The sequence below is a fragment of the Felis catus genome, chromosome B4, assembly GCF_018350175.1.
Source record: "Felis catus isolate Fca126 chromosome B4, F.catus_Fca126_mat1.0, whole genome shotgun sequence".
Lineage (NCBI taxonomy): Eukaryota > Metazoa > Chordata > Mammalia > Carnivora > Felidae > Felis > Felis catus.
The window spans coordinates 26,048,329-26,063,858 of record NC_058374.1 but is presented as its reverse complement, the minus strand read 5'-3'; the positions used below and the strand labels follow the sequence as shown (position 1 = coordinate 26,063,858).

Genomic DNA, 15,530 nt, shown 5'->3' with positions numbered 1-15,530 from the left:
ATCAGATGAACCAAGGGCATTTGCCAGTGGCTTTGCATATGTAAAGGTGTGTATGTGACTCCCAAAGTACTTAAGGATACTTTCCTGGTGCCTTTGAGGTCCTTCCAAGCTGACAGGTAAAATAGTTTATGTGAACATTTTTGTGAATTCGACAAAAGTCTTCTGCATGGACACAAGATTGTAGCTGAAAAAGTTCTTTTTTTGCAAGAAAAATATGCCCCTTTTCTTAGCATGGCCCCAGCTGCAATTCCCTGCATTTCTCAGAAAAAAATTTCTATGTTTTCCTGAATCCTGAATCCCAAGAAAACTTAGTCAAGAAATTGGGAAATTGGGAAAAAGTATTCTAATTCTCCATTGCAACATAGATTTCAATGGCCAAACTGGAATCTGGGCAAGCAGATGAAATTTTCATCATTAAAAAAGGATATGAGCTTCTGTGAAGCAAACCTTAATGCCCACCTTGGCTATGCTTTTGAAGGCCTCCTAACAATTTGACCAATGTCAATGCAAAATGCAAGATGCATTTGACCAATGTCAATGCAAGATGCATTTGACCAATGTCAATGCAAAATGCATTGCAAAATGAAGAATTTTTTGTGTGTGTCTGGTGTATTTGTCATGAAACAAAAATCAAGACTATTGGAATAGACAGTTAATGCTTTGTTTTAAAACTTAATTTAAGAATAATATCTTATAAATAGTAAATATTTTTATATCATCTTTCAATATTTAAAATGACTTCCATTTGGCATTTATTTGTGGTAATAAATAATAGTGTTATCAGGTGGAGATCATTTTTACATGTTACTGCAATAGATGTACTTTGTTTTTTTAATGTTTATTTAGTTAATTTTTGAGAGGGGGGAGGGGCAGCAAAAGAGGGAGAGAGAGAATCCCAAGCACAGAGCCCAATGTGGGGCTCAATCTCACAAACCGTGAGATCGAACCTGAACCGAAACCAAGAGTCGACGCTTAATTGACTGAGCCACCCAGGCACCCCTGGTTTGGGTATTTTTTTTAACAGAAAAACCTCTGAAATTTTTAGTATCTCTATCACAAAAAGTGACTTACTGTTTATTATTATGGAAATTCTTCACCATTATGGTCATCATTAATACCTAAAAACATATAAGTAAAATTTGGGGAAAAAACATGGAATAACTTACTATTTTAAGACTTCCACAGAATTGGGAGGGAATTCTGATTTCTTATTCTCTGATCTTGAATATTCATGTCTCTGTCGGGAATTTAGAAACCCTATCTGGAGCACAGGCTGGAGTTCAAACTCCATGGTCGTGCACAACCCCTTGGCAGGCGTCTTTGTACACAAACCATGCAGTCAACACAGTGGCCCCACTGTGCACACATAGCACCAACGTCCAGACTCAGGAGACCTTCCTGATCCTTTACTGAACCATGGATCTTCCCATGATATCTCCTGTCTTCATAAAGCACATGTCACTCTGGGGGAAAAATGGCATCAGAGAACTTTGCCACCCCACACTTAAGTAGCTTGAGCCAGATGGACATTGTGGCTTGGACATACCTTTTTGGAAGGAGATTGGAAGAGCCCTGGTGTTTTTCCAAAGAATTCTTTTCTATTAACTTTATTTCCTTAGTTAAAGGAAATAAAGACTCAACAGGGAAGACGCATGGATGGACCAGGAGGCAGACTAACAGAGCAGTCTTCCATGTTGGAAAGACTTTAATGGAGTCGGTGTTCTACTAACTCAGTAGCCTTGAGGGAGTTGGCTAACCTCTCTAAACTTCAGTTTTCTCATCGGTCAAGATGGCAAAAGAAATGTTCTCATGTTTTAGTATTATTATGAATATTAGGTGAAATCTAACATATGTAAAGTGCTTAATAGAAAGTACTCGATACTTGTTAGCATTAATAATGATTTCTATTACATATTATTACTGTAGACAACATATGGTATGGAATCTTCTTGACTTGCACAGCTGGCCCTTCAATTTTTGCTTCACATTTTCTAGCAACCAATAAAAGGGAGGAAATGCAGTGAGTTAATACAGTGAGGGAAATACTCTTACCATCATAAGGTAAAAATGGCCCAGTTGCCAATGTGTGTAACTGATCCTGGTACTAAGAGCAGAAAGAATTTTCTCTCTGAGGGCTTAATGGAGCAGACAGTGAGTGTGGTAGTGAATGACATCCTTAATAATAAGCTCCCAGTGAACGTGGCAATGAGAGTTTCTCATAATAGCCTGACTGTTGAATAACTATCTTGAGTTTTTCAACTATTTAGGATAAGTCTATATAATATTAGGCCAGAAAGGGATGCACTGTTTCTGTCCCAGAACAGCTAAGGAAAACATGTATTGATGAAGTGCTACTTAAGCTTGCACAAGTTATTCATCAATAAATCATGTGCAAATGTGATACTTTTGGCCAGACAGTAAATTGCTGGGAATTATTATAGTTCCCACAGGTAGATACTCTTAACATAGCCAGCAAAAGAAAAAGTATATCTACAAGTGGCTTTGGGCTTTTTGACACAGATAAATGTTTTATATGGGGACACAAAAGGATATTAAATGTCCAAGAAATTCAAAATTGAATGTCTCTAGATAATCTCAAAGTAAATACACCTGACATTTTAATTTGCAAAATTATGCCTTAAATGTAGACTTACACTAGCAGAGAAATGTTAATGTTGAACCGACTTTCTACTTACCATTTTCCAAGTGATTGCTGAAAAAAATTCGAAGAGCTCATTAATACCCAAACAGGTCAATGAACTATAGCTTGTTATTTATCCAGAGCTATGAGCTCAGATCTTGGCATGTAAGTAAAGGGAGTTTGTATTTAATTATTTGGCTTTGACATACATTCATTTCAACTTACAAGTTTTATGTATGTATATATTCTTTTAATCTGGATTTTTAGAACACAATTTAATTTTTAAACTAATGAAGACTTTGCATTTTTACTCACCAACCTTCCAACTTCTCCCCTCCCCCCACACACGGAACTGATGACTCTACGCCCTAATTCTAAATGAAGCAATAAACCACCTCTTCAGCTTCCTTAGTGAGAAACACTTACATTCTGCCTTGTTATCTTTATTGTTCAGCTTGTGTGTCGGGTCAGTTACTTAAATGGAAAGACCGAATTAAACTCATTGCTGTGTCTTGCAGGGTGCCTAGCCAGTGAGCACAGGCTTGCCTCTCCAGCCCTCCGCTTAGAAAGTGTGATGGGGAGAGAATGAGGTTCCCAAGGGGCTGTGCTGTGCTGTGCTGTTCTTCACGCTCAGCTCCTTGAGAGCAGTTTTTCCTTCTTCTGAGCCAGAGCTGTTCCTCCTGCTGTTCACGTCTTTCCCACCTTCCCTTACTTTCCTCTCTCCTCCTTTTTCCGCTCCCTTTCTCCTTATAGATATGCTATTTTATTGCTGTATTTGCTAGCTTTATATGGATATTATTTTCTCCCCTGGCCAGGGCTGCTTTAAAATCTTGCAATAAAATGTTTCGCTTTGGATCTATTCCAGTGACTGGGAAGATGGTTCAAGTGTATGTCCCACAGTAATCTGTAAAGGTAGTGTGAAAATAATTCTGCAAAGATACAGAAGCTTTACCCATTACTAAGTCAGTTATATGGAGAACCCCTTTGTGCAATAGGAGGAGAATTGCTGAATTTTATTTTGTTTGGAAATGTGGATTTATTACTCACAAGTATTAAATGTTATAAATTAATACAAACAGGTTCTCTTCAGTAAAGTGAGATAAAATATTGAAAGGTTGTCACCATAAGTAGATCTGCATTTCATACACCTTAGTGTAAGTATCATTAAACTAAAGACTGAATTTCTGGACACAGGGTTGCAAGCCTACGAAATCCATTTTCTATGTGGATTGAAGGAGGTCTGGGTCTGGAACTCAATGCTACACGATAAGTAAATCCAAGAGAAAACTGAGGAGACTATAGAGTGATGCCAAGAATGTGGTTGGTCAGATTTTAGGTAGTTCGAAAGGATTTCAGAGGCTGGGTCTAGAATCATGCTTTATCTCCCCCATAGGCATTTCCTTGTCACTTGAGGATAAGATGTCAGTGTTGTCCTGGCATCAGCTCCAGGCTCAGATGGGGGATTATTAGCAAGCAGGTTTGTAGACACCTGCCCCTCCTCTGATGTGCTTCATTCAGCTGGTCTTATTCCTGAGTCCTTGCGGCAGGCAATAATGGAAGAATCTAGGGTTAATCCCCAGGGCCATTTCCCCAGTTGTGACTCTTCCCTGCAGGATGCCTCTTTCTACACCTGGGATTTTGATCAGAGTCCAGCCAGGGGACCAGGATCATGAAAGCAATGCTTTAGAAAGCATTGTCCAGCAGCAGGTGGTATGTAGAATGAATCGGAGTGGGAAGAGGCAGAAGGCCAGTGACAAGGGGGCTTCGAACAGGATAATGTCCTTGGAGGCAGCAAAGAAATGGATGGGAAAGAAAGCAGGCCAGTTTATGAGGAGGCTTTGGTTGGGGCAGATGAAGTTTGAAGAGAGTGAAATACCCAACAGAAACTCCTATACCGTAGTTGGAAATAAAGGACTGGAGCTCACAATATTCATTAGAAATTGAACTACTGCTTCAGGAGCCCAGGCAATGAATGAATGTGTGGGGCATGTGGGCTGGGTTTGGTTTTTTTATTCATGATCAAATAGGACCTCTTAACAGCTAATCAGAAAGCAGCTGCCTCCCACTCAAGTTAGTACAACCAAGGCAATATTTTTAGATCAAAATTCCAATGCTACGCTGACAGTCTTTCCATAAATGTTAGTTTGCCATCTTACAAACAGATTGCTTCATCGGCCTTTTTAAAAAAATACTTAAGGAAAGTAACATTTTATTTGGTAATTTTACACAATCAGCTAGTAGGGAAAAAAAAACTAAAGAAAGATGAATAGGAAAGTTTGAAGTAAAAAGAGAAAAAGGTTTATTTTTAAAGTAAGTTTCCTTCCAAATTGAAAACTCCTACACACGCAAACCATAAGGCGCTAGCTATGAAATCAGGGAATGATGGGCTTTTTAATCTAAATTCATAAATGTGGTATCATTCTTGCATCTGAGACCATGCGATCATTGTTCCTGAGTCCCAGGGGATGGTGACGTTATCTGAACATGTGTCACTCCATGGAGAATGGCTCTCATCGGCTGCTGAGTGGCAGCTTATGATCACAGCTGGGCATCACCTCACATTTATCCTCTCCCTACCTCCCTCCCCCCACCATGTGTAGGTGAGGGGTAGTTCCTAATTTATTTATCGTATGTGATCGAATTCATAAAACACTGGTGTTGATTTCACCTTTCCTGTGAGCTGGGGGTCTTGCTTGTTATTCTTCTGTTCTGTTATGTATTCACAAATTCATATTTCTCAGACCATGAAAGGTGAAGGTACTTGGTGGCTCCCCCAGCTTAGCAGTGACCAGGACCCTACTTCACAGTAACTTCTCAAAGAATCACCTCAGAAATTCCACAAGCCTTCCCAAGAGACACTCCAGGCTCCGTCCTTGGCATGTTTTAGATTTCCATTCTGGAAGGGAATTTGCTCCAGAGACATTTTGAAATTTTCAAAACCTTTGTTGAAGAATACTTTTGTGGCGTTCAATTCCTTAATCGTCTTTCATGAACTGATTAAACACACACACACACACACACACACACACACACACACACACACACAACTACCTTAATTGGTTAACAAGTTCTTCTAAGTGGTAATTGGGACTTATATGATTTTTCATTGCAGGAATTTGATGTACTTTGCAATCATTTATAGTTAATTAAATTCCTTTCCCATTACTCGGGTTTTGGGTATGGAGGGGTAGGTAGTGTGATCCTTGTTTCATTGGTGGAAAAGCTGAGAAATAGTTCACTCTGGCCCACACAGAAGGCAAGGCGGCTGTGGGCCAGGCTGGCGCCCAGGCCTCTATCTTTATTGCCCGTTGCCTGGTTATTCTGTCCTTCTGTCAAGAAATTCAGGACCCAGAGGGCCTGCAGACCTTGCTGTTGTATGTTCGTATTTTCTCTCCCTTGGTTTTCTTCAAGTAAGAGACTAATTAAACAGAGCATTTCTTAACAAAGGAATTCAATGTTCATTTTTGGAAGGCGGTATGAGAGTGTGCTCTTTTGCTAGGTTTTACTTAAAGAGATGGAGAAGACTGTGATAGTATGGTGTTATTCATGCTCAACAGAATCTTTCAAAAATAGAAGTAATGTTCACTGTTTATGTATGCAAATAAAAGCCAGTAAGAAAGGAAAATTACTACCACCTTCCTGAGAAATGTTCTTTAAGTTAATACATATGGTGTTATATTGATGTGGGTTAACTTTAAAAAAAAGTCTCCATGACATTAAGTGTAGGAGTTTTGTGCTTTAAAAAACAAACAAACAAACCCCCACTATCTGTTAGAAATTATGAATATTTTATTTAAATTTTTTAAAATGTTTATATGAGAGAGAAGGGGGGGCAAAGCATGAGTGGGTGAGAGGCAGAGAGAGAAGGAGACACAGAATCTGAAGCAGGCTCCAGGCTCTGAGCTGTCAGCACAGATCCCAATGTGGGGCTTGAACCCATGAACCATGGGATCATGACCTGAGCCAGAGTCAGATGCTTAACCAACTGAGCCACCCAGGCACCAGAAATTGCAAATATTTTAAATTGCATCATCTAAAAAAATCCCTACTTAGCAGAGTTTGCATTATGTTTTCTTAAATAATGCAGCGTAAGACAACACAATTTAAATATTTGGGTTGAGATGTGTGTTAACTTGTATGTTTATATATTGCCCACAAAAAATTTATCCCTTTTTATTTTTATTATAAAGAAGGCGATGAAAATAATGGAGAGGCTCCCATCTCCACAGACGAATCTGTACTCCACAAATAAACTAATAACCTTAGTTATAGTTTTTGAGCTATAAATTATTTTTGCCTCTTGACTATCATAAACAAGAGTGGAGAAGGGCAAAGATAATTGGATAAGTACGATAATATAATGCTACTAAATCATAATAGTTTATACCACCATTAGCTAGCATTCATTATATAACCACATCAACTTAACTGCTGAAAAACGACAATATTAAAAATCTCCAGGGAGGTCTTTTAAGCCCTATCTCATTCATTCATTCATTCATTCATTCATGCATTCATTCATAAATGGATACTGTAAGCTCACCCAGCTAGACCATAATTATATATTACACATTGCCCATCTAGCTATTCGTAAGATTTTTGATTGGAAAGAATTTTGCCATCTAAGTTTTATGTGACGTTCTGTTTAGTTTTATGTAATCTGGAAATGTGATAGATCTTTGGGGGGAATGTGTTGCCTGATGTATTTGCAGCAACACTATTTTTTGTTCCTCAAAGTACACTTTCCCCCAAATTGATTTGAGAGGCTAAATAAATTGGAGGAAAGTAGTGTTGCCTAGTTCCCAGTTTATATAATGCTCTAGACTGCTTTACCTTTTTTTTTTTTTAACATTTATTTATTTTTGAGAGACAGAGACAGAGCATGAGCAGGGTAGGGGCAGAGAGAGAGGGAGACACAGAATCTGAAGCAGGCTCCAGGCTCTGAGCTGTCAGCACAGAGCCCAATGTGGGGCTCAAACCCACAAACCACGAGATCATGACCTGAACCAAAGTCGGATGCTTAACTGACTGAGCCACCCAGGTGCCCCTAGACTGCTTTGATTTTTATTCTAAAACCACATAGTCATGTCCTGTTGTAGAAGTTTGCACACTGAAGAATTTATAAATGTAAGGGTTAAGGAGTAAAAGGTACCAAATTTGGTATAAGTGATCTTTCATTTTGCATGTATACACTTCTGTTGTACTCATTTTTAGAAATTGCATATTTGTAGGAGAAACATTAAAGCCCAGGTCCATTTTGGTCCACTAGCCTTTGCTCTTCCCACTGGCAAGGGCTGCGCCCCTTTACCCACCCCTGCTCTCTGGTAGGTGTGGCCTCCTGATATTTCTGTGACACATATGGCTGAAGCCTGTGTTCCTCTTCTAGTCCTTCCTTATCTCCCTTTGGTACTTAAAGTGCTAAAATCTTATGGGGGCTCCTGGGTGGCCCAGTCAGTTGAACATCTCACTCTTGGTTTTGGCTCAGGACATGATCTCACGGTCGTGGGATTGAGCCCTGAGTCAGGCTCTGTGCTGATGACATAGAGCCCACTTGGGATTCTCTCTCTCCCTCTCTCTCTGCCCCTCCCCTGCTAGTGCTCTCTCTTTCTCAAAATAAATAAACATTAAAAAATAATATTAAAATCTTATAAAAATAACCCATTAACACATACCCTTGGTGAATATTTAAGCCATGCCAAAGAATAAAAGGGAAAGACCTTTTCCAGATGTTTCATATATATATATATATATATATATATATATATATATATATATACACATATATATATATATACACACACACACACACATACACGTATATATATATATATATATATATACGTACACACACATATATAATTTTTATACACAAAATGAAGTCATACTATATTGCTCTATATTTTGCTTTTTATATTTCGTGTTTTCTTGGTGATCTTCCATATCTGCCACAGTCCTTTTAATTACCACATAGCATCTTATTATATGTATGTATCAATAATTTACATACCAGCTCCCTTACTATAACTTTTTCCCTTGTCCCCCATGTCAATTTTTATTATTACAGTGTTGCTGAAACAAATATTTTTATGTATTCTTTGGATATGTACACTGTTTCTGTAGGATAGAGTCTTTTTGATGTGGAATTGCTTGGGTCAAAGACTATGTACATTTAAAATTTCAATAGTTCTGGGGCGCCTGGGTGGCGCAGTCGGTTAAGCGTCCGACTTCAACCAGGTCACGATCTCGCAGTCCGTGAGTTCGAGCCCCGCGTCAGGCTCTGGGCTGATGGCTCAGAGCCTGGAGCCTGTTTCCGATTCTGTGTCTCCCTCTCTCTCTGCCCTTCCCCCGTTCATGCTCTGTCTCTCTCTGTCCCAAAAATAAATAAACGTTGAAAAAATAAATAAATAAAATTTCAATAGTTCTAAGGTGGAGGTGTTGTTCAATGGGTATAAAATTCTAGTTTCACAAAATGAAAAAGCTCTAGAAAGCCCTACGACATAGTGCTGATAGTTAACAATACTGTATTGTGCATTTAAAAAAATGTAAAAGAGTATTTGATCCTATGGTAAGTGTTAATGCCACAAAAAGGGAGGAGGCATGAGAAAACTTTTGGAGGTGATGGATGTGTCTGTTACCTTGATTGTGGTGATGGCTTCACAGGTGTATGCATATGCCCAAACTCATGAAATTGTGTACGTTAAACATGTACAGTGTTTTTGCATATGATTTCCTCCTCAATAAAGCTATTTTAAACAAGAAAGAATATATGCCCAGGAAAGTTTGAGAGGTACTACATTGAAATTTTTTAAATTTCAAGAGAAGTAATAAATCAACCAAGCTTGGATTATGTGAAAAAGTTTTTGATAGTTCCTGACACAAAGCAAATGTCAATTTACACTCAATTAGTAATATGCCAAACAGAATGAAATCAGCCAGGCTCCTAAAAAAACAAAACAAAACAAGGGCCCTGATGCCCAGGTACCATTCATGGAGGTTTTAAACAGATTGTTCTGAAGTGGGGTCTAGGCATCGATTGTCTTTAAAATCTTTACAGGGTATTAAAATAGTTTACCTAAAAATAATATTCGTTGGTACAAATTCTCACTAATCTACAGTCTCTTTTTATGTTATATTTTGGCCAATTCTAATTGGGATGGGAGAATGTATGTTGTGTGAATTTGCATATTCCTGATCACTAATGAGGTTGGTAAATATTTTCATGAGTCTAAACGCAATTGGATTAGATACCTTGCCTATTTTCCTGTGGTTGTCTTTTGATTATTAATGAAAATTAGTCCTTTGTTATATTATTTGTGAATATTTTCTCTCTGTCATGTCTTTTTATCTGCTCTTTTGTTTGGAAACTTTAAAATTGTACATTAATAAATATTTTGACTGTTTCTTTCCTGACTTAAGAGTTTTGTGTCTTAGGAGCTGGGAAGGTTTTTCTGAAGCCATTCCAAGAGAACAGAATTTTTTTCTATTTCCTTCTGATAATTTTATAGCTTAAAAAAATGTTCAGATCTTGGTCCCAACTGGATTTCACTTTATGTATAGTGTGAGGTAGGGATCTAATTTTTTTTTCTTTGATGGATTGTCAGTTGTATCAACACAGATTATTGGTTCATCTACTCTTTCTTCTAATGATCTGACATGCTGTCTTTATTGAATAGTCATCTCATATGTGAGAATTTGTTTCTGGATCTTTCACTATTACATTGAGTTATTTGGATGCGCCCATGCCAGTTCCATGCTATTTTAATTACTGTAACTTTCATATATTTTAATATTTGATTGGCCAGAGAGTTTTCTTAAAAATTTTAAAACTACTTCTTGCATATTTTCCATTCCAGATAATTTTTAGAAAAACTGAAAATCAAGTTTAAAAAAACTTAAAAATGCTGTTGGGGATTTTGGTTGGTCTACATGAATGTAGAAATTACTTTTGGATAAATTGCAATTTTTTTCAAGTTTTTATTTAAATTTCAGTTAATGGCAGTGTAATATTAGTTTCAGGTGTAGAACTTAGTGATTCAACACATATACAACACGTGGTGCTCATCACAAGTGCCCTCCTTAATTCTCATCACCAATTAATCCATCTAACCCCCCCACCCCCTCTGGTAGCCATTAGTTTGATCTCTATAGTTAAGAGTCTGTTTCTTGGTTTTCCTCTCTTTTTTACCCTCTATGTTCATTTGTTTTGTTTCTTAAATCCCACATATGAGTGAAATCATATGGTATTTGTTTTTCTCTGATTTATTTCACTTAGCAAAATACTCTCTAGCTTCATCCACATCATTGCAAATGGCAAGATTTCATTCTTTTTGATGGCTGAGTAACATTCCATAGTGTGTGTGTGTGTGTGTGTGTGTGTGTGTATACACACACACACACACACACACATACCACATCTTCTTTATCCATTCATCAGTCGATGGACATTTGGGCTCTTTCCATAATTTGGGTATTGTTGATAATGCTGCCATAAACTTCAGGGTGCATATATCCCTTTGAATTAGTGTTTTTATATCCTTTGGGTAAATACCTAGTAGTGCAATTGCTGGCTCGTAAGGTAGTTCTATTTTTAACTTTTTGAGGAGCCTCCATACTGTTTTGCACAGTGGCTGCACCAGTTTGCGTTGCCTCCAAGAGTGCAAGAATGTTCCCCATTCTCCACATCCTTGCCAACACCTCTTGTTTCCTGTGTTGTTAATTTTAGCCATTCTGACAGGTGTGAGGTAATGTCTCATTGTAATTTTGATTTGTATTTCCCCAAAGCTGAGTGATTTTGAGCATCTTTTCATGTGTCTATTGGCCATCTATATGTCTTCTTTGGAGAAATATCTGTTTGTATTTTCTGTCCATTTTTAAATTAGGTTGTTTGTTTTCTGGGTGTTGAGTTTATACATTCTTTATATATTTTGGACAGATACTAACCCTTTATCAGATATGTCATTTGTAAAAATCTTCTTCCATTCAGTAGGTTACCTTTTAGTTTGGTTGATTGCTTTCTTCACTGTGCAGAAACTTTTTTTTTAATTAAGTCCCTGTTTTATTTTTGCTTTTATTTCCTTTGCCTCAGGAGATCTCTCTAGTAAGTAACTGTTATAGCCAATGTCAAAGAGGTTACTACCTATGTTATCCTCTAGGATTTTAATGGTTTTCTGTCTCACATCTAGGTCTGTCATCTATTTTGAATTTATTTTTGTGTCTGGTGTAAAAAAGTGGTCCAGTTTCATTTTTTTTACATTTAGTTCTCCAGTTTTCCCAATACCATTTGTTGAAGAGACTGTGTTTTTTCCATTGGATATTCTTCCCTGCTTTGTCAAAGATTAATTAACCATATAGTTGCGGGTTTGCAGTTTTTAGTAAAATTGAGTTATCCTATTCAGGAACATAGTATGGCCATTCATTTATTTTTAAATTTTTGTGAATTGTATTAAAACTTAATAGCTTCTTTTCCATATATTTTCAACATATTTCTTGTGAAATTTACTCCTAGATATTTTTGTTATTATTATTTTGCTAATACTAGCATGGGAACATTTAAAATTTTTTTTTATTTTTTATTTTTTTATTTACTTTTTATTTTTTAATATAATTTATTGTCAAATTGGTTTCCATACAATAACCCAGTGCTCATCCCAACAGTTGCCCTCCTCAATGCCCATCACCCACTTTCCCCTCTCCCTCACCTCCATCAACCCTCAGTTTGTTCTCAGTACTTAAGAGTTTCTTATGGTTTGCCTCCCTCCCTCTCTGTAACTTTTTTTTTCCCCTTCCCCTCCTCCATGGTCTTCTGTTAAGTTTCTCAGGATCCACATATGAGTGAAAACGTATGGTATCTGTCTTTCTCTGCCTGACTTATTTCACTTAGCATAATACCAAGGGATATAGGAATGCTGATGCTAGGGGCACATGTACCCCAATGTTTATAGCAGCACTTTCAACAATAGCCAAATTATGGAAAGAGCCTAAATGTGCATCAACTGACAAATGGATACAATTTAAAAAATTTGTAATGTTTATTTATTTTTGAGAGTGAGAGAGAGCACAAGCGGGGGAGGGGCAGAGAGAGAGGAGGACATAGAATCCAAAGTAGGCTCCAGGCTCCGAGCTGTCAGCACAGAGCCCGACATGGGGCTTGAACCGATGAACTGAGAGATCATGACCTGAGCCAAAGTCAGAGGCTTCACCGACTAAGCCACCCAGGCGCCCCTTCATGGGAACATTTTTCAAATTACACATTTTGATTTGTTATTCTTAGTGTATGAGGAGTTACTAATTTTTGAATGCTGCCCTTATATCTGGTCACTCTACTGAGCTATTTTTATTAATTATCATAATTATTCAGTGTATTCTTCTGAATCTTTTTAGGAATGCAGTTATATTTGCTGCAGATTTTTCCTCACTGCAGTGACTAGGACATTCCAGCAGATTGTCTATGTCTGTAAATGTTCCATGGGTATTTAAAAGGAATGCGTAGGGAATGCTTGCGTTGTTCCTTACCCATTCCTAATAAAAATTCTCAGCAAGCTTGTAATACAAAAACCTGAGTCTAATTTCTTTTTTCTTCTGGAACAGTATTTTCTTATTTTCTTTCTTGGAGATCTCTTGAGTCTCCTCTCTTGAGTCTCAGGTTTATGAGTGCTGAATCATCAGGATAAAATAGGTTTGCAAATAAACAGAAAGCAAAGCAATATACTTTACTACCTTGACTTAACATAGTCATATGCCACTCTGTTTGAGCATTGAGTTTTTCCCATTCCTGAGCCTGGGAGATGAGAGTATATGTAGGCCAACCTCTGTGCTGGATGCCAGGCCCTCTGTCATCATTAATAAACAGTCACTGGCAGAGCTTCACTTTTCTTGCTCTCTGAGCAGCATGTTCGGAGGCAAAAATGCCGAGAACATTGAAAGCCAGCTGGATAGCCGTGTGATGGCTGTGTCACCTCACTGGGTCTCATCCACTGCCCCTTGATTGCAGACAGTGGGGAACAGAAGAGGAGCCTCCACTCCTGATTGTGCCTCTGCCTGCCTTCTCTTCTGGTCGTCATGTGGGACTTGGACAGTAAGCTCCAAACGGTGGCCCTGTGAGCATGGAGCCCATCAGAGTTTCGTCTACTAGTTTTATAGTCTTCTTTTCTGAGCCAATTTATTTGAAGTCTTTATGACACATGATGAGTCACCTTGAGCTCTCCATCCCAGTTAGCTCTTCTCTGGAGAGCTGCTCTCCACGTGTCCCACTTGCCCTGTCTAGCCAGGGGCCTCTTCAGCCAGAATGATCTAAAAATGTTCTCAGCTCATGTTGGTCCTCTCTGCCTTCCCTAAAACAATAACCCTTCAATATTTCCTATCAGTCTTAGAGTAATGATTAAAATATTCAGCCTGGCCTATGGGTCCAGCAGGTGCCTTTGCCCACCTAGTTTTTCAGCTCATCTTGGACCATCTACCACCCACTCTCTGGGTCTCAGCCACACTTGCCTTTGTTAGGCCATGTTCCGCTTCTCCATCGACCTTTGCAAATACTGATTCCTCTGACTGGCGTGCCTTTCATCACTTCCCTCCTCCTTCACCAGGGAAGGTCTCCCACTCTGTCCACACTTCAATCCAGACATACATTCCTCAGGGAAACCTCCCCTGTTGTCCCCGCCCAGTCAGAGTCCTTGACTGCAAGTTTGCATAGCACTTCTTCAAGTTTTCGTTTATTTGAATGGGCTTCAGAAATTAAAATCTTCTCTACTACATTTGATGAGCTCCACGAGGCAAAGACCATGTCTGTTTTTGTTTACTAGGATGTCTCTAATACCTGGCCTCGAACTTGGTGAAAAGTAAGTGTGCAAATTTTTTGAATGCAAGAATAAAAAAATGACCAGAGACAGCTTGCCCCCTAATCTAGTCTCGAATACATTCTTCATCTCAACTCAGTAAATGTTTATTTCTCTGTTATCAGCAGTAAGGGGGTTGGAGGTAGATATTACCCTATAGACCAGATAAGGTAATACTACTTTATTTCAAAAGTTCTATTTAAAACCATGAGAAACATTATTTAGAAACGTGTCCTCTATTGATCTTGTCCTTCCAAAAGAAATTTTGAAAAAAACGAGGGAAAGCAACATTCATTCAACTTTTGCCTGTTTGAAACGTGATTGTAACAAGGAACAAATGCTTCCTGGTCATAGAAAGGAACACGAGCCACAAAGTATCGGAAGGCACACTGAGCCTGGAGATGTCTGAGGAGAAGCAGGGGCAGGAAGACAACCAGCAAAAGACTTGCCTTAATTTAAGAAGTGGAAAAGCTTATTGGAAGCATTCTTCAAAACCCTTCAGAAGCTAGTAAAATAATATTTTACTATGTTTTCTCCAGCTCTTAAAACTTTACAAATGCAAATACGTGATAAAATGTGAAAATAAGTATTGGCAACTAATTACATTCTCCGGGGAGATTTAATTGAAAAACAAGCATATTTGCACTGCTTCTCCTTAGTAAGATGTTTATGGCATCTGGTCAAAGTAGAACAAACATTTGAAAATCCTTTGACATAGCTGGTATTTAAAGAATAGCAATTGGCCAACATTTGCGGCTCTGTATGTTGAATATTTTGGCTCCTTTCCTCTGGTATTCATTCTGAAAGATTTATAATCCTTTGGGGAGTGTGGTCTACAAGAGTAGAACTGAATCCTGAAATGTGGAAAAACTAACTTTCCCTAATATAAAACTGTTCTAAAAAAATCTCTCAAGCCTATGAATATGTTTCCAGATTTTCAGAAAAAGCTGATGATTTACAGAATTTTTTTTTCTAGAAGGATCTAACTTCCTCATGATAAATGTAAATTTTCCATCCTTTGGCTTCACAATTGGCTTAGAGATAATTCAGAAAAATAT

General features: G+C 38.0%; 1 protein-coding gene across 9 annotated transcripts in view; it reads left to right on the top strand.

Annotated features, from left to right (window-relative positions):
* The window catches only part of ODAD2 (outer dynein arm docking complex subunit 2), a 179,211-nt gene that overhangs the window by 33,427 nt on the left and 130,254 nt on the right, over window positions 1–15,530 (top strand). The gene's annotated exons all lie outside the window — the stretch shown is intronic.